At 39.8% G+C, this 20,667-nt stretch overlaps 1 protein-coding gene across 1 annotated transcript in view; it reads left to right on the top strand.

The window, feature by feature from the left end:
• Positions 1-20,667, top strand: part of LOC124162347 — a 494,698-nt gene that overhangs the window by 468,811 nt on the left and 5,220 nt on the right. The gene's annotated exons all lie outside the window — the stretch shown is intronic.

Below are 20,667 nucleotides of genomic sequence, written 5' to 3' on the forward strand. Positions count from 1 at the left end.
TATGGATAATATCAGCCAATACATCTTTAACCATCTTACTGCCACTTGCTTGGAGTCAGTTTGTCACGAATGCCAAAGGAATTTACATTAAATGTAACATCTTCGAGAAAAAATTTCTGTAATGTTATTTTTTGGTACAACACAATTATGTTTTTTATACAAATCTTATTATATTATTTTTAATGTAATTAAACTTGATTTTTGTATTCAGAAGTTTAATTAAATCATTAACTTTAATCACTAACAACCTCAAAACCGATATTTCGGCTCCTGGAACTAAAGGGGTGAAGTAATAATAATTATTTTATTGGTCCAGCCATCAAGTAGATGATATAGAACAGCAATATTTAGAATTGCAATCAATCTTGATTTTTTTATTCAAGAGTTTAATTAAATTATTAATTTTAATTACTCACAACCTCAACGCCGATATTTCGGCTCGTGGCACTGATGGGGTTAAGTAATGATAAATATTATTTTAAATACACCAAAGGATGAAGTTCGCCATGAAAAAATATTGACTTAGCTGGGATTCGAACCCGGATCTTCAGATTTCCGGTCGGGTGTGTTAGCCAATTACACCATCAAGCCTTTTTTTCCATGGTGAACTTCATCCTTTGGTGTATTTAACTTTGCACCCATGCGCACGACAGCGTGAAAAGTCACTTGTTTCTGCAGTGCTTAAATTATATTATTTCATTGGTCGACCTAAAGTAGGTGATATAGAACAGGAGAGGAAATAATAGCACAATATACAAATTACCATCACTCAGCATACTATAGCAAAATTAAACAATTAAATCAATTACTTTATAATTCAAATTATGAAGTAAAGTTTCCTTGATTTTGGACTTAAAAACAGAAAAAATATTGATACACTTCAATTCTTTATGTAAAGCATTATTAAAGTTTTAGACCAATTGCATTTGGACCACACAATGCAGGTGTAGTGCGTGCACATGGGACAGATAGGTCATTGGAATTCTTGTAAGGTGATTGTGTAGAGAACTGTTTTTGCTGAATTGGGTAATAAAAATTAGAAAATGCTTAGGCAAAAACACATGTTCAAATACTGATTATATAGATATTTATTTTAGTATCTATTGGCTGCAGGCTATCTAGTGTTATAACTTAGCCTAAAACTTAAATCAGCAGAGAATTATTTATTTTTCCATGTTTGGGCAGGAAATAATTTTCAATTTCAATTCCACAATATAACTAAACGCGCTTCAACAGGAGCTTATGATGCTCTCATTGATTGCGATAACATACCACTATGCTGCAGAGGAGGCGAATGTTGAGTATCGCAAATATTGCTCCACGACCTCGGTTTTGCTGCTTTGCATAATCTTCATTTATATTCACCTGGCGTTTGCTCAAAGCTGCGAATCCTGTGTCGCGGTCCGAAATTTACTTCTCCAGTGGAATTGCAATTGCGAATTCTATCCTTTCATACAGTATTTCCGAGTATTACATTATGTGATGTGGTTTTATTAAGATGCTTTTATGCAACCTGCAAATCTAAGCAATTTCGTGCATCCAGCATTAGGCTCATTTCTCTGAAATTGTCGCCCTTTAATATTTGAAACTATTTAAAAATCGAAAATCGACGGTAATTAAAAGCCACAAAAAGTTTACACCGATAAAATGGATAATTATCGGTCATCAGCAACTTCGTATTCTATTCAACAACGTTATAATCCATGAATTCTAGTTTTTAATGAAGCAATTCACGGATATCATAATAAATGTACAATTTATGTTATTGATAAGAAATCCGCCGAAAAATATGCACCATTTTGCTATGCCCTTTTCAAGTAGTTGAGGATATCGCGACCGTTAGTTATTTTTTTAGACCGCCTTATCACACTATCGCTCCCAATTCTTGACATGTTTCGTCATGACGTTTTCGTCTCGGAGAATAAGAAATACACCGACAAATACTACTTTATTCTCCATATTTGCTACTCGTTGAGGAACTTGTGACCGTTTTTTCATTATTTTTTTAGACCGCAATTTCACTCTACCGCCCCCGATGCTTTACATTCTGTCACCAATAAGTTTTTTGTCACGGAGAATCCCCCGACATAATCCCCCTTGGATGAATCCTTGTATCATTGGTTATTTTTTTCCCTGCCCTTCCAATTCCCCCTTGGAATGTGAGGAGGGTGGGTGGAGAAAGGACCATCCATATTCGTCTTCCTCACGCGCCAAGGGAGATCGGCCTTCATTTGTGGGCTTCGGGAAATTTCCATTTGTTCGGTCTTGATGGCTCTGTCGATCGAATCGATATTTCTTGCGTAACCATGAAAACTCGCCGCTCCCTCTTAATATTTTTTTCCTTCCCAACTGGTGGATTGAACAGAAAATCTCGCTCATGTTATTGTGCGCGGCCATCACGGCGGAAGAAGAATGGGGTGCTACGTGAAAATTGGGCCACCGCGCGCGATCGCCACAGCGACCTTTGGCGTGGCTCTTTAATTTATATTTTTTTCCCTGCGCTTGTTCTAACTGCGTGTCATCGTGTTAACCGGGAAACAAACGCGTTGGGTAATTTCCGCACTGTTGTGTCCGCTAGGCTTGCTTTCAGCGTTAGGTGTCACTCCTCCCCTGCCAAAGGAGTCTAGATCTCGTTAGTGGAGTTTTTTTTAGAGTGGAAGAGGAATGAATGGATTCATTGGAAATAATATTTTTAACGCAGCCATAAATAGCATCGTTGCTGGTGGTATGCGGAGATTGGATTATTGCACTGGTGGACGCGGAGCCTGTTGAATTTCCTTCTTCATTATTTATTTAAAAACGGAAACTTGAGCACCTTTCCGCAATGACGAATACCTCTTACTCTAGGCTTGAAAAAATTGCATCGAAGTGATCTACTCGCTCCAGTACTACTTTGAGAGTAAATTTGATGTTTCAAAATCGTGGTTAAAGGATGTATTTTACTGAGATACAAAACAATATAATAAAAATACCACCCATTAAAGGTAACGCTCGAATTGAGAAAAATGTATATTCTGTTGCATGTTAAAAAGAACTTTTAGAATTGCGTAAAAAATATACTTTCAATTTGAATTTCTGTCTTTCGTAGTTATATGAATTCGTATTCGTTTCGTAGTTGTTAGTTATTTGAATACGTTTTAAATTTTACTATAGCTTTTAAAATATTAATAATTTTTTGAGCAAACGCTCTTTTTTCCTTCAGTGTAGATGAAATTAATTCTATAGCCTCGAGCGCAGGGAAATTTTGCTCTTCGTCATACTTCCATGCATATCACGCATCTCTTTAGTTCTCTTTCAAGCTATACGACGAAGTAAATCGTTGTACCATCCGAAAAAGCCACCGTCGAAGAGCGTAAAAAGCCTCTCAAGAGTTAAGTAGCGGCGGATAATGCCTCAAAGGTGTTTCAAGGTTGTGCACGCGCCAGCAAAAGCGATTCCCGCCGCAGGGGATAAGTACCTACCCGTACTCAAAGAGGCCGCCGTCACAAAAGAAATCATCGTGAGTCGGCAGCGCCACGGCAAGGGCGATGCATGATCGATTTTCTGCGCCACCTATCGCCATTTCACCGCAACCAACTCCTTTTGTCGCGGGTAACCGGGGTATCATCTCCGCGAATGATGGCGGGCAAACCCGTAAATCCTTTGCTGTTGAATCCGTACCCGTGTCCGGTCTACCTGTGTGATCGGATCTTCAGCAATCAATTGGGTTGGCAAATCCAGCGGAATGGTGGCGAAACCGAGAAATGGCCGATCCGGTGAACGCCCAATTTATTGGCCAGCCCCAATCAGGTTGATCTAATCGCTACTTTCGCGGGCATTGATCGTTGCCGGCGACTTTTATGTCCTCATCGAACGTCCCACATGATTAATGCTCTTCGAATTGGGTCAGTCATCGGGATAAAATTCATCAATTGGACATCCGAACCATAAGTGTTTTTGTGTGCTTTGAATTTTTCATTTTTTTCTGGTATACTCCCGCTTATTATATGTAAATTAAAAAATAACTAGTTCATGAGTTCTATTTAGTGGAAAAATTATTCCCGTACCGCATTTAGTGGTCGATTCGTGGGGAATTTTGTGGATAAGGGTTGGTCAAATCTGATTAATCTCAGTCGATTACGCCTCGTAAGTCATTAAAAAAACTATTGTGGTTAATTATCACACGCCTGCCTCCAACTGGGTTACAATTGTATTTCTGTGCAAGTTACAATTGTATTTCTGTGGTTTTGAATACGGAGGCGTTCCATTGATCAATGTTAATTATTATCCCTCCCGAAATTTATCGACGGTTAATTCTGATGTGGCCGGTAATTGACATGATTATTAATGGTATCTTACTTACACCTGGTTCCATGATAAATCACGGATATAATATACGAACTAGTGTCGTACTCGTATCCACCTTTTTATCTTAAATCAATGGTTTTTCTTTGCAATTGTAGACAGTAATCATTATGCATGGAATTGGGTTAGCTTAATGAGAGACATTAATCATCATCTATGTTTGAGGATAGTTAATCATAATTATCCATAAAATATATGTCTAGAATACGTACCAGCTTATAAATTTTGAAGCTTTCCATATGTATGATAAACGTGCCTATAGAAGCAGACCCATGCTCCACGAGTTGAATGTATCTAGCTCACGGTGATAATGCGTTGAAAGGATGATTAAATAGGTTGATATGATCGAATTTATGACTAGTTGAGCAAAAACTATACTTAAAGTAAAGGGAAAAGCTACATAACTAGTCAGATGGCAGTTTAAAATTGCCAGTCTAAGGCGTCACCCAAGCTCCTGAGCTCATCATGCATCAAATTCAAAATGAGCGGGCATAAATTGTAAAAAAAAAAGTTTTCTCGGGGTATGATTAACTATTTTATAGATCATTTCGTGAATACGTGAAGGCGAGCGAGACCTTGAGTGAAAAAACGTGCAAAATACCGGCTATTCTTCGGTAATTTCCTGAGCTGCAAGTAGTTCGGCAGAGAATGTAGATAACATCAAGTTAGGGCTTTCATATTGCAAGGGTGAGTTATTGAAATGGTTCTTTTATATGTCGTTAAAAAGCGTCTTTTTATTGGGACACAAGGACTGTCTGTGCTTCAAATTACTTCAAAAGAGTCGATTAAGTACTAAAACATTTCAGAGAAAATATCTGAGGACGGATTAGTCAAAAATTATTTATTTCGAAAACTATAATAGATTGCCGTAGATATACAAAGAATTAACACGGCTCATCACTTCCGCTCGACCGACTGAGTTCTTTTTCCTTTTTCCATAAATTACCAATTCCTTGAGGCTTAGGCTATTTTTTTTTAACTTAAGCAATCATCTTTGAATCGTTAGACCATGTGGATTATGCCCTTGACTACCTTACGCTGTATCCCTCGTATGGAAAATCTTCATATGAGAAAATACGGAGAGAAAATAGGAAAATTTTAAATGCAGACAAATTTAACAAGGGGCTGTCTTATATACCGTCGAAATTTCATGAGCGTAGGTCAATCTTTGAGTAGCGTATAAGTCGCACAAATAGATAAGTCGAGAAAGCGTGACGATGAGTCCTTTAAAATGTAGTCGTTAAGTTTTGTGACTTTTTGAAATTCGCTTTCTGATTCAGAAAAACTGGTAAGGCTAACAGTTACAGAAAATTAGTTTGAAATCGCGGTAAATATGTTATTTTGCCATTAAAATATTAATAATTTCCGAGAATCAGGTCATTAATATATCATAAGTGTAAAATAAACTTAATTTTTGTAGTTTGGCTAATTTTTCATCGGATTTTAAATTGCATGCTTGGTGAGAGATAGCCTCGGCCACTGATGTGCCCGAGTAGGTGTTTTGGTGGCAAAAATATCAAAAATCTAGTGTAGGTGATACGAATTGGGAAAAACTCACACCTTGCCACAACCTTACCTTAAGTAGGGTAAGTGGGCATTATTTGTATTTAGATGCAAGAGAGTTAGGCCTAATAGTGGAATTATAATAGTTATGATAAAATTTAGTTACATTGCTTCTCGTTGTTACATGAAGTGTAAAATATTATCTCATATAAGTAGATTTTTATCCCTTTAAGATGCAGCTACCATCACGTTCAGGGGCGCAGCTAAGAATTACGCCTAGGGGGGGTTTTAGGCGCAAATAATACTTAGCGGTGTGGGGTATTGCATACCTTCCAGGGTAAGCGGGAGGTGCGGCGGCCCTCCTTCAGAAAATTTTATGATTAATGGTTCAAAATAGCGAGTTTTAAGGCTTTAAGAGGGAAATTTGATTAATTCTAACACTTTTCTATAAGTAATACTAATCCAATTAAGTAAAACGGATTAAACTTAAAAATTTCTCTGTGCTCTGGGGTGGGGGGGGTTTATCCCCCAAAACCCCTCCTCGCTGCACCACTGATCACGTTTGCCGTGACGCAAAAAAAATACAGCGTGCAAGTAAAAATCACGACAAGATTATTGCACGTTGAAATAATGATAGGTGCAAGAATATTGAAAAAAACACTTTTTAATGATTGCTTTATGGGAATTTAGCCAAAAGAATTCTCTGTGAAAATATAAATTAACGGATTCATCAACTTCTTCGTACATCGTTACGCGGGCCACAAAAATCCCTGTGACTGGGAGGTGTGAATCACCACTTGATGAAAAAAACACGATACCTTTCTCAATTAAAAAAACTGAATTATTGAAAACTGAACTGAGTATTGGTGAACCTTTTAGGCATCCATGTTGCACCGAGTCAAAATTACGTGGCAAACTCTAAATCAAGGTGCAGCTCAAATGAGTGGCGGTAACAATGGCCGGCGAGCTAACAAATTGTGTGTACGCAAATAGAGTAACTTCCATTGTGTTTACACATCATAATAAATCGACCTCTCTCCCCACATGTTTCCATCCCGTTCTAATTCTCCATTTAAGTGACGAAGGATTAGAGCACCTGTAACGTTTGACAATGCCCGCAGCTGCAGTATTCCCTCGCTGCGAGTTGGATGATAGCAGAGGGGGGAGTGAGGGAGTGGTAAATGAATGGTGCACTGCGGGGCGCCTCATTATGGGGTCGGGCGTGAGATACGGGCTCACAAGAGAGGGAGACGGGGAGTTTGCCGGGTTTTGCTGAGCTCACCGCTGAATCAGTGGAGTGGCTTACGTAATGGAGTCTTTAGCGGTAAACTGCTGAAGGTCGTGGTAAGGTTTGATGATATCATAACTCCTCCACCTTTAGAGATAATGGCATATCTCGACTCCTGGCTTGTTACCGTGATCAAAATACTCCTAGTTATTCTTTTCCTAAGATCTGATATTTGTATAGTAGATATAATAGATTTTTTCCAGAAATTTAAACTCGATGCCACATCGCTGTAATCGAATCAATATGTTTTCCTTGTCCTAATTTTATTCTCTCCTCAAGAAAATACCTCGATTCCAGATACATTGTATCTTCCCCAATTCCGAAGTAGGTTAAAAATAGTCACCTGTCAATAGTTGCTTTAAGTATGTCTCGCCAGTTCTTCTTTATATAATTTAAACTTAAGTGTGCCTGTTAACCCCGTTTCTTCCATTCACCATTTCCTATCTATGAAGTTTTAAATAACTTGGTCTTTGCGTATACATTTCAAACATTTTTACTTTAAGTGCAGCAAAATGTATATCGAAACAGGCACTCATATCCTTTACATTTAAGTCCTTTTGAGCCATACAGAAGGTTCTCTGCCTTTTGCTTTCCTCATTTTGCAAATAAAATATACATTTTACAACCCATGGCATAATATGCAAATTGTTAAATTAACATTTCTTATTAAGTTATTTAAACGCATTTTAAACATAATGGAATAAATTAACACCAGTACATCGAACATTACATTTAAATTTCACAACTGAAAAAATTATACAATAATACTTATACAATTATAGAATATTAAAAGTAATATTACATAATAAGAAATCCGTAGCGTAGACTGAGGTGATTTTGGACCAGTTTTTCAATATTTTCGCTTATGAAGCTTGCATTTATATTTTTTCTTTTAGAACACGTTAACCGATTAAAATTTCCGGCATTTCTCTCTCCCTTCTTATTAGTAATTATGAAATTGGTTGAACTTTAAGCCAACAATTAAGCCCTAAATACGGTCTAATGTTACCCCACTGCTAGGGGTGACTTTGTACCAATATTATTTGTATTTAAATGGAAAGGGCCATGCCTTTTGGTGTTTCACGACATTTTTATGTATATACGAGGTGTGTGAGAAAAATAATGAGACTGGCAATTGGAACAGACGAACTGGCTACGTTGTGTCTACCGGTCAATGATAGGCCAATTTGTTCATCTCTTGCACTTCCTCAGTGCGGGTTTCAACTCCATAAAGCTAACACAATATTTTTGACGGCGCCATTAGCGAAACTGTGTTTTTGTTGTGTGTTACAAAAATGGAGCATTGGAATTTAGAGCAACGTTGTGCGATAAAGTACTGTGTTAAACTTGGTGAATCTGCGAGTGCGACCTTTAAAAAGTTGAAACTGGCCTTTGTGGCACATATAACTTATCAAGAGCACACGTTTTCCGCTCGTACAAATTATTTTTGGAAGGCCGAGAACACGTTGAAGATGAACCTTGCTCAGGAAGAACTTCAACTTCAAAAACTAACGAAAACTTTGAAAGTGTGAGGGCTCTTGTCGTTTAACATTAATAATGATGAGTGAACAGTTAAATCCATACACTCTAAACATACAAAATATACTGCTTTGACGAAGCCCCGAACCTCGGCACCCAGTGTGAGAGTCGTGGTCGAAACCACTATACCATCTAACTGATTTATGCGATATTGCGCTATTTTGTAATTATATTTGGCTTGTTGAAAGAACCGCAAGAAAATTAATTAATTACAGCCAAACTAAGGCTCATTCAATGGCAGCAGTACCAGTTTAGAGATGTGTTCGCCATTCCGAATGCTATAAAAAATACGGCTTGGAAAACCTTCACCTCCCCTTGTGAGTAAAATTCGTCTTCTTCAATGAGAGCGAGAACTGCCTTCGCAGTTTCCTTTGCCATTTCGAGATGAGCAAATAAATTTACGTTACTATATATATTAAAATAATCTGCACGCTCATTTATCCATAGAGAACGTGGTCTCCGAATATAATGTCAATATCTTTCATCGTTGTCACGTATTTTCCGAGAGCTGATGAAGCTGCATGCGCGCCATGCTATGTTACATCTGCCATGAGATTAACTCGGATAACAAGCTTTGAACGGAGGAATATCGTCAGTAAAAGTATAAACCGAGATAATAGCCCAAAACCGAGTTAGCCATATTCGTTTGCCCCACAACTTATGGAAACGACTGGCAGTGATGCTAGAAAAGGATTCATAGCTTAAAGATTTCTCAGGTTTTTCACCGGGTCAGGTTCTTATTATCTCCTTCCAACGTTTCGCTAAGCAACTCGCCCATCGTCTTCAGGGATTCAAGAATCGAATAAGATTTCTGAATCCCCGAAGACGATAAGCCAATAAGATTTCTGACTCCCTGAAGACGATGGGCGAGTTGCTTATCGAAACGTTGGAAGAAGACAAGAAGGTCCTAACCAGGTGCGAAACCCAAGAAATTTTACTACTATAATTCGCCTGCAAATAACCAAACATTACAAAAGAATTCCTAGTTTGAGAGGTACATTTCATCCATACAAGGGAACTTTGTTATTTGCCCAGGCACACAGCACAAACTGACCCGGTGAAAAACGTGAGAAATCTTTAAGCCATTATTCCTTTTCGACCATTTCCTTCTACGTTTTTCCGCATATTTTTTGTTGCAGCGTGCGAAAGATATTTGAACCATATGCTCTGGCTCACTTCAGGGGATTAAATTCGATGCTATGGAGAAAATCGCGATGAAAAATTTATTTGTAGGCCTTAATTGAACGTGTGGAATAATAAATTGTTCTCGGAATTCTCACTCCCATTTTTGAAAAGGGCTGCCACTGAAAAAAATATCCACGCTTTCATCCCTCTGGGCTCGTCCGAACTTCCCTGTTGACTTCTTTGCGCCCTCTATCACGTCAGCGATCAACGTGTAGCTGATTAGGCTCTCCCTAATGCCTTATCTGCCGACCATAAACTCTTCCTCAACCCCTCCGACTCCCAAATGCAAATTAAGTCCAGTCGTCCATTTATGCCGGGCATCTCTGTAAAAACATAAGCAGGTAGCTACGATAAACAACGGCACATGTTGACCATTTGTTCGGGGTTAAGTTATTTCGAGGATCCAACGGGAATGATTTTATACAATACTCGTTCTTGATTTTGACCTCCTACCAAAATTTCGATGTATGTGTCTACTTAAATTATATTTGTTTTTTTTTCTGCATCAAGTTTTCAAGTTCATCAGTCATCCAACTGCTGTTATCATGCTATCCTGTTATGGGTTTTGATTAGGCTAGTGGTTGTAGAACTGAGGTAGAGTGGTTATAGACTGAGGTGAGATGTTTCTACCTTTTCGTAAGTATTTTAGTCCGGTTTGGTTGCTTTGAGCATCTCTAGTTGTACGTTGTTCTGTCCGTTGAGTTGGACATTCTCTTGGGGTATAGCTGATGCGAGTAACAGATAAATCACTGATTTCTGATCATTTATTCCTAATCCTCCAACTGATTGTGATTAAAATCCTAGCTCTATCACAATACCTATCTCCCGAGGAGTCTGTTGAGCAATCCGTGTTGATTCAGTGTGATGGTTTTTCATGCACTGAAGTGAATAATCTATTCCAATATTTGCCCTATTGTCCATTTCCGTGTATTTACCACTCATATGAGCGATGATAGGCACAAAAGTGTAATTTTTTTGACCAAATTAGTCTTCCAGAAAGCCAAATAGTAATTGATTTTCTGTAAAATGAACCTCCTTGTCTCAGCCAGTTTATTATACCTATGAGGATGACGGAATAATTAGATAAATCATTCAATCTTATGATAATAGCATTTGGCCATTAATTAAATATTATCTATTTTGATGCCCGCAGTGTTTCTTGTCTAAACATGAACGCAGGTAGATCAACTTCTGCATAATAAAATATTTGTTCAAAGGCCATCCATTGTAGCCGCACTCTGTTGCAGCGAATATTTTATGATCTCTCATCCGATTCATTTAGAGCGCAGCCTCGTAGCTTTAATCCAGCTGAAATCATCTCTCAATTTTGTTTTCCTTTCTCTCAAATATTTACACGTTGAGATAAATTGAAATGGGATAAAATATTTTCTGTATGTATGTCACTCCTAACAAATTTTCGCTAAAATTAGTCTCATGAAAATGGGAAGAGGTATAAAATATAATAAATAGCAAAAGGTTTTTGTTATTAATTTTAACAAATGTTTTAACGAATACAAAATGTATTTCCCTTTTTGAGTTGAACTTTTCGACAGCTTAATTAATATGTTATTTCAAAATGGCTGAAAAACCTTAGACTCCCATAAAGGATCACTCGTATAGCTTTGAAAGCGGCGGGGACTGCAATATTTTGCTACACGTCTTTATCTGACCCCATTGACTCGGCCATCTTTTCGGCTTACATTGTTCCACTCCGTGAATTGGGCTGTTGTGTTTCCATATAGACGATGGTAGTCAAGGGAACTTCAGGGCAATTATAACGAAGAGATGGCTGTGCTCCAATGGAGTTCAATCTGAAAGAATTTGAAATAGCGGGAACAAATTTTTTCCCCGTTTCATTTTGAATGGAACCGGTCTTTCTTTTGATTGGGATGGAAAATCGTTGTCTCCAGTAAAAACTGAATGCGTTCCACTGTTCGGGTTCGTGGTAAACGCATGAAAGTTGATTTAAGGGAAGAGCAAAAAATTTTCCTCGAACACAAAGATGTATTCACCGTTCCTATGTAAAGATTCCAAAGGATTGTTTACTTTTATCTCCGAACAGGATAAAAACGTGTTCTTTTGATGCCCGCGCATTCTCTCCGCTCACCTGCCTCCTGGTATCGCCTAGCCATCCTTGATATCCGTAATGAGCACTTTTACGGGACAAAAAAATGAGGAGGCAACTCGGTGATAAAAATCGCCTGTCAAGCACAGCAGGATATACGACTGACCGCAGCCGCTAAATTGGCTAATTATCCCCTTGCTCGCATATCCAAATGAATTTGTACCTTCCTATGCAGCATCTCTAACCTTTCCCAGTTTTTTTCCCTGCATCAGGGAATGGTCCATAAATTGATGCAATCATCCCCTCACGAGAGGTCACATCTCACGGAACAGGTTGCCATATGGCAATCGGAGGCCACCAGGTGGGAGGGTGGCCGGATTACCTTCGTGCTTTGCTGGATGAGGGATTTCGCCTCCTCCATGATTCCGCCCGAAGGTTGGTTCAGACAGGAATAATAAGACCTCACCCCAGACTGGGCTACGGGCGTGTGAATATAATAATTTCAGCGTAAGGGGTTATCAATTTTCAAGGATCTCTTGTTGCTCATACACTGGGGATATCAATATTCGATTATAGATATGATGCCCTGAAGCCATCGAGGATCGTCATTTTTTAGATTGTTGATTGTAGTCGATATTTCTTTTATTTTTAACCTTGAATAGTTATTATTACACCTAGCCTAGAGCGCGTGAATTTCAAAACTTCATCTAAAGGGGGCAGTTATCTCTATAGGTTACCACGCACTTCAGGTATTTGTGGGAGTGTCCATGTCTTCGTCCGGGTTTTGAACCCTTGCCCTTCTATTAGCAACAAAGCGCACTCTACCCACTAAGACGTACGCTTCCCTGGAAATCGATTTCAACGCTTGTGGTCTCGTCCGTTTATATAGGACACTGGTGGGTGGCAATATATCGCACCCATTTGAATTTAGTGAGGAGTATGTTGGTTTAGTAGATAGAACGTTGGGCCATTGATCGCATGGCCCCAACTTCAAATCCAGATGGGATTTCAGGCACCACCAGAGAAAAATATAGTGCGATGTCGCCCAAGGAAAAAACTGTTCTCTTTACCTTGAATGCGTTATATTCATGCGTCTGCAACTTAGCCCGGGCTCTTCTCTACCCTCTCCTTATCCAAATGACCTTGGTATTGTGGCACTTTATCAGCGAGTACGGTGTTATATGGATCACAGTTTCAATTCTGACCGAATATTTTCAACTCTTACTAGAAAAAATCTTGTAATGCGAAGTTTCTCAGTTCCTCACCCTAACCTGAATATGTTATGATTACACGTCTGTAGCTAACTAAGTATGGGTTGAACGTACCCCCTCATCCGAACCAACCCTATGATTATATCACTGACAATGAGTAATCAGGTGTAGCATGCGTAGGGGTAGAGTAAACATCCTTAAACAAAAAGCCTTGCTTTGCAGGTGTCAAGGGAAAGCAACTGGCCGCCCGACCCTAAATGTGAGATGTACGAATTATTTACTCTATAATTTGGGCCCTACCCCTAACCCATGAAACTGAATTGAGAGAGTACGTGTGGTGTGCGACATGATCTGGGTTCCAATCTGGTTGAGCTTCTCAGCACTTAAAAATAAAAAAATCCTGGTAGTTGTAAATGGTCTCCTGCTAGGAACTCGTCCCGATATCGTAAATGTGTCACCCACATGCCTTTGCCTACTTCCGGAGTGAGGTCTACCCTCACCTATCCAAACCTACCATCAGGTAATACCACTAAGTGATTACTTGTTGGGTAATGTGTGGCAAACGTGTGCCATAAAAAAGAGGAGTAGAAAGAAAATTTTCTTCCTGATAAAATGATTTTTTTAGGCTCCACTTTGTCTCCCTCCCCACTCTTGGTCGGTGGTGCACCTAGGCCAGCCCTGCGGTCGATCATTACGCCTAGAGACCGTGTCGCCTTGCATATCACCCTCATACATCTCTCACTCCATCACACACTGTGCATGCGGTCCCCGCTGTTCAATTTTTCCCCCCCTCACACTTCCGTCCGCCACCGTCATTATTCGTTTTTTTTCGCCTTTAGGCGACCCAATTCTCTCAAATTCTTCGACAACTTCCGTCCAACCCCCGACCCCACATTACCATTGCTAAGGGCCTGCCCTTGATTAAAAAGAATCATGCTTTTCTCCAGTGACTGAATTTCTCAATCGCCCCCATACCCTTTTAACCTCTCCACGGTCCTCGCTGAACCAATTCCAGGTTTCCTACCGGCGAGGCGGCGACAGGGGCTCAGGCGTAACGGTAGATATAAGGGGTTTACCCATGGTCTGGCAGAATGAACTGAATGAGCAGTCGACCTCGCGGGTTGATGACGTCGCGATGTTTGGTCGAGGAAAATGCTAGCGGTATAAACTCACGACGGACGGCACTTAACGAGTCGGAGTCAACCGAGGGGAAACAACCCTCAGAGGCACTTGTTAGCACCGAGGATTTTATTTTTAACAAGCTTTTGTTATTGGCTTGAGTCGCTTGACTGATATGTGTCCTTTTCGAGAGGGTTAAAACTTCCTTGTTCTTAGCGTGATATAAGCACCAAGTTGGGAGTGATGCAAATATGAGATTTTTGTGTTCCGAGTGTTATATGTCTACGATTCGCTATTGAATTGGATGTGTTTTATTTTTTATTTTGCATTGATTACAATAATTTAATTAATCTATACTAAAGGTTGAATGAATAGGCCTTATGAATAATTGAAGAATCCAATGTAGCAAAGACGACAGGTCTGGGTGATTTGCCACATGCAAATTTACCGTGATCTACAGCATACGTGTAATAATATTATAGCAAGACAAAACTGTAAAATTAATGATTAGTCAGTTTTTACGTATCACTTGAATTTATTTGGTGACATTGATTTCTTTTCTTTTTTGGTCGGCTTCATTCAAATGTTCATAATGGTTGTTGAAGAACATCGTTACCTACAATTAAAAGAAAGAAACGGAGCTCCATCGATAAAAGCAAAGATGAAATGTACTCACCTCTACGTGTGATTTTCGCTTCACGGTACTTGGAATTCACTTCCCGGTGTGGGAATTTTTATCGGGAATCTAGTTCCTTAAATCAGGTCTCTTCAAGAGTATTCGAGGGGGAAAGAGGGCGGTTGTAGGAAACGCAAGACTGTGGCTCGCTATCGCCTTTAATCTGATCATGCCACCACAGATGAATCATGCTGGTGCCACCAATAAACTCGTTTGTTTCATATTCATTCAACTTCCTAATAATAATTAATTATATACTATTTTAGTCATTCACATAATCGACTCAGTAGAACACGTCATTGGTGTTGTTCGGAAGACAAGTTTTTTTTCGTAAGAATGGCTCTGTCTTACTTTTTCTTTCTTTTCACGCTCGTATGCATTGATACGCTGTTACCTTGATAAAAGAAAGAGCCGCTAAGTATTTGGTTTTGGTTCCAGAATATAATGTGAAAGTGAATCGTTCTAACTTGGATTAAAGAGTTAAGTCCAGCGAGTGATGGGGAACAGGCAGACTTGAATCACATAATGTTCCGTTTTAACCCAAGTTAACCGAATACATGACAATTTCTCAGGTTTCACTGTATAGAAGTACCCTGGAGGCGTCGGCGGGCTCCGATCGCGACGGCGCCTCTGTCCTTTTTCCTTCCTCTCCAGCCCCTCCCCGGGTGTCCTGGCGTATAAGCCTCGGGCTTGGTTCCGGGCCCCGGTGTGTTGTACCCTTGGCGGGGTTCGCCTTGAACCCTCGCAATTCCTGTATAGAAGTACCTATTTGCGATATTTTTAAATTGCTTTACTTTCTAATGTTCATGCTCATTTTTATTTCACCGACCGGGGTGTCCACTTCGATAATACCTTAGCTTTATAATAAGGACTTTGACATTGGCATGTAAAGATTTAACCCGTAGGTCGTTAAATAATATAATTGCGTGTATAATTACAATGTGAAGTTATTTCCTATTTTCACCTTCACCGGTTTATTAATAATAACAATTATATTGCATAACAGAACCTAAGGTAATGGGTAGAATTTGAAAAATTGTTTCTGTCGCTCAGCACGGGAAAAAAATTTCAGATCCTGACGACAAGTCTCTCTTTAACCCTTTCTTCATTCCGCAAGTTACGCAATTAGACAAAATGTCTTGCTTCGAGGTACAAGTACTGTTTGTCGCAGCCGCTTATCCAAATTAGCCGGGAAACTCTGCTCGGCCGAATTTATCCCTTGTATTTCTTCCCCCTGCCTCATCTGCTCCACTCTGTAATATATTCTGACGGATATCCCCGTTTTTTTTCGAGGTGGCTAAACATTAAGTCTTCCGGAGGGTCGCTCATATTTAAAACGACGGAGTTGCTGGGAGAGAAAAAAAATGTATTTCCATCCCCGACCTTTGAAATGGTATATGTTTGACCTGCTGCGTTCCCTTTCCGCCGATATCGCGGTAGAGAGACCAGGGACCACACCCTTACAAAATGAGTCTGCGGTTGGTAAGCCCATAAAGGAAGCACATACACTCATAATCTCTGGACCCCTGTTCTCTTTAACTTTGGAGCGAAGCTCCCGGAATTAGATGGGTTAATTCAATACCGGTAACCCGTACCCGACTCGTCTGGAATGATAGTTCAATGCGTCGACTTTAATTTATGTGGTGCCGCAAAAGACCCCGGATACCATCGTAAAGGAGCACCTCCAGTGCACCTCTATTGAATGTTTAAGCAATGGGAAGTAGAAAATATTGAGTGATTAGATGCTTCTTATGTGGTAAAACTTTAAATTTGCGGTTAAATTGGGATTATATACCAACCCAGATGTTGAATAGTTACGTAACGGGATGTGGAAATTTACATGTTTCTAATGCGGTAGAAATTTAATTAGGCGGTTCAATTGAGATTAAATACCCACCTAAATGTATAAATATCCGCATAAATATATATTTGGATGATTGAAGTAAGCAAACACACTAAGTGACTACCGCGGATGATCATTTAACAAGTTCTGGCTTCGGCTGTTATGCTATTTTCATGCACGTGCACTTACAGTATACTTTTGAAATTTGTATTCGTTAAAAGTTTTTGTGAAAGTGACCAAATATTTATTCTCATACCGATCAGGACCAACTTAACTTTCGAATCAATATTTGGAGCACTGTAAAAAGGTCGAAACGCTGAAAAAGTATTAATTAATGTATAGTAGTTTTTTGCTTTTCAAAATCAATATGTTTACCAATTCATTTTTCGGTGCAAATATGTCCCAGATGATCGTATCGGTCAGCTGTTACATTTAGTCGCACGGCTACCTTTTAAAATACATTAAAAGGTCGAGAGTAGATTGCGTCTTTTTTATTCGCTTTTTTACTGATAATTTTAAATTTTAATTAAATTTAAACACGGCAATCATTTACTATTCTCGAAGTCTACTTTATTTAAGATGCGTTAAATTTCTAGTGGTCCAATATCGTTCATGAATAAAGATAATTTTCGAATATTTCGTACCATTAAGAGGACGCTTCTCTCTCGCTCAGCGCTGCGCATTTTCACATTTTTAAAGGCACTCATTTTAAATGACTGACGTCATATGGAAATGTTCAGGATGTATGGATAAGCCCTGGAAAATATTTTCCCTTACCTCAAATATAAAAAAATTACCTCGAAGGAAAATCTAATTAAAATTTGTATATTTAAGATGGAATAAATTGCTAAGTAAGGTATTTTGTATGTGCCCTGAAAATTTTTAGATGATAGCGTAAATTATAAACAAGTATTACATCACAGAAGAATGACAGGCGATGGGGAAATGTTTCTTCCCCTTAAGAATTTATTTACTCATTTAAAACGACTGCTATCATATTGACATTTTCAGTGTGCAGGGTTATACCCATGAAAATAATTTCTTTTACCTCAAATATAGAAAAAATTATCTCCTAGGAAATCTAAATTAAATATTTATATTTAAGATATAAGATGTTAACAAGGATTTACTGTATGTGCCCTGAAAATTACTTGGTGAATGCATAAATTAAAAACCAGTATTACGTCACGAAAAAATGCCAGGCGAAGGTTGCCTCCGCTTAAATCCACCCGGATATTGTGTGCAAATTTCCATCGGTCACCTCTGAAAGACCAGTGACCATGATGATAAATTTCTGGTCATACACGTGGCGTAAACTACAGTTTAGCTCTGATGAAGGTAATTCATCCGTGGTTAACGAGGTTTCCGTAGTTAACTTGCGTCACTGACGTCAAACTTTACGAGTTCCGGAAGACGGCGTTTCGAATCGGAGATCGCTCGTTGAATACCTCGCTCCCTCGTTGAATACCACCCCTGTGTTGCGTGGCCCGCCATTATCCCACTCTTCCCATCTATTCCAGAATTTGGAGCGTTCTGCGGCTTTGAAACTAGGGCGGCGCGATCCGTCTCGGTCTGCGTTGGACGGGCTAAGAACCCACGCACACGCCGCCCGATTTCCGTCTCTCGTCATACATACATCCCGAGAGAGTAATTTTACTACCGCTTCATTGATATTTCAGCGCGCTCGAGGCTTATCGTAGAGGGCTCGGAGTCAAATTTCATATTTCAAGCGAAAAAATAAAATAGTGACGCACGTGGGGGTGAATTCGTATTCGGCGTCCTCCTTCCGTGATGTATCTCCGAGGCTCGGGTTGACAGAGAAAGAGAGAAAAGCATTGGGTAACAGTAGAAAAAAGAGAGAACTTCCGTCTCATCCGGTTACATTATTATTGCAAATAATCTGGGGCCGAACGGGAGTTGCAAGTCGCGAGGATTCATGAAAAACGATCGGCCCCGCGTGAAAAAAATGAAGGTGGATCTTTCTGGAAGCGAGCGAGCACGTGCGTTCGTCCCACGAACAGATTTTCCGCTATTCCTGGTGTCATCTTCCATCGCCCTACCGCACTCCCTCCCTTCCACGCTGCAACGAGACCACCTCGCTTACGAAATCCATGCCTTTCCGCGCGATATTTCCGGCGCGGGATTGTGAAAACAACACTCGATCCGGCTCCCGCATTCGCAACAATCGCGACATCTCTTCTTCCCGATCCGTTTAAATGCAGCGATTCGGACGACGTATCTAGCGACACTGTGGTGCCCCCATCGCTTGGCTCGCTTTTACGAGAGATGTCTCTCCCAACTGCAACTACGCTTCGTGGGAGTCATCCGTTATTGAATGAAAACGGATCTTATCGAGCGATGAAAAAGGAATTAGGAAATAAAAAGGGATCTACGGGAAGTTTTCCGTGGACGAATTTGTGCGATGGCACGCCGCGTATCCCTGCGAGATGGATCTCATCCCTTCTCGCTTTGGGCCGTTGCATATCTAGAGTCTCCATTGAATATCTCTCAGCCGTCTTGCGAAATGCATCGTTCTTCACTTCACGTTCCGTTCGTCCTTTTCCGTGGGCCGTCTCGTCGTCAGTTTATCACCGGAGCGTGCTCGTTTTTAAATGTGTCGCGGCAGTGTTGGTTTATCACCCTCTAAGTCTCCCGCGTTTTCTCCTCCAACTCGTCGGAAAGGGGCTTTTCAACCCCTCGACCCATCTGACCGATCCTCTGGGGTTGATTTTGAGTAATGTTCGTGCACAAACACGATCCTGTTTCAATGCAAACACGAAAAACTCCCCTCATCTATTCTGCGCCACTTGCCTGTTCGCCTACCCCACCGCCCAGGCCCTCGAGCCAATATTGACACGTCCCCCGCATATCCCTTCATTTCTTTCCTATCCTGCTATTTTTCACGATTTTCCGAAGATAAAAGTGGGCTTGATCGTAGAATGGAATTCGCCCTTCCTATCTGTCTCTATCTCACGATCCCCATGCATGAATTTGCCTCGATTTTAAACCTATGTCTCCAGAAAAGAAGGAAAAATGCCTTCTCAGTCTTGAGCTGAAGTTCTGTCGCTGCATTTTGGACTAATTAGATTCTTCTAAGTTGGTAATTTAAAGCGCTCCTTGTAAAAAAGAAGCTCGCGATAAGCCGCTCGTGAGTAAACTGCTCAACGATTTAGAGTAGAAAAGGGTTTCCTAAAAGACCATTGCGTGATATGGAAATGAATGTTTTCGGTCATACTATTAAATTCTAAACCCTTATATACGTTCATGCCGACCTTCAGGTTGAATCACTGTGTAAGTTAACAAAATCTTTATCTCTCTCATTCGTCGACATCGCGTCGCCAGTATCATTGAGCTTGAATATCAATCAGGATTCACGGAACATTTTCAACCCCCTAACCTTCTGTATAAACTCAATAGTATGTCTTCTGAAATGAATGAAGTCTCTTTCATATGTTATCCTTTTTCTAGATACAGTGTGTGCTGATTTTTTTCATAACTGCATACTTGGGTAAAAACATGAGTGATTAAAGCGCTTGAGTTCTGACATAAGGGCAATAGCTCAAATCTCGGGTGAAGCCGTGGGACACTCATAACAAAACGATCCTTAGAGTGCAAGGTGATGCAAGGAAAGAGGTTATCACTCGTACCCTGAACTGTAAAATATACGTACCTAAGTCGAGGGTAATATCCAACTTTATCTATATAAACCAACCTTCAGGTGGAAACATCGAGTCAATGATACTCAACTTAGCGTCACTATGTTGATCGCAAATACTTGTTTTCCCGCGAGAATTTTTTTCTGGATAATTTTAAAAGTGTTCATAATCTTCCTTTTAGTTCGTAGGAGGAAGAGTAGGACTCCATCCTCAATCAAAATTTGATACGTTCTTTTTC

Source organism: Ischnura elegans, chromosome 1 (assembly GCF_921293095.1).
Source record: "Ischnura elegans chromosome 1, ioIscEleg1.1, whole genome shotgun sequence".
Classification (NCBI taxonomy): Eukaryota; Metazoa; Arthropoda; class Insecta; order Odonata; family Coenagrionidae; genus Ischnura; species Ischnura elegans.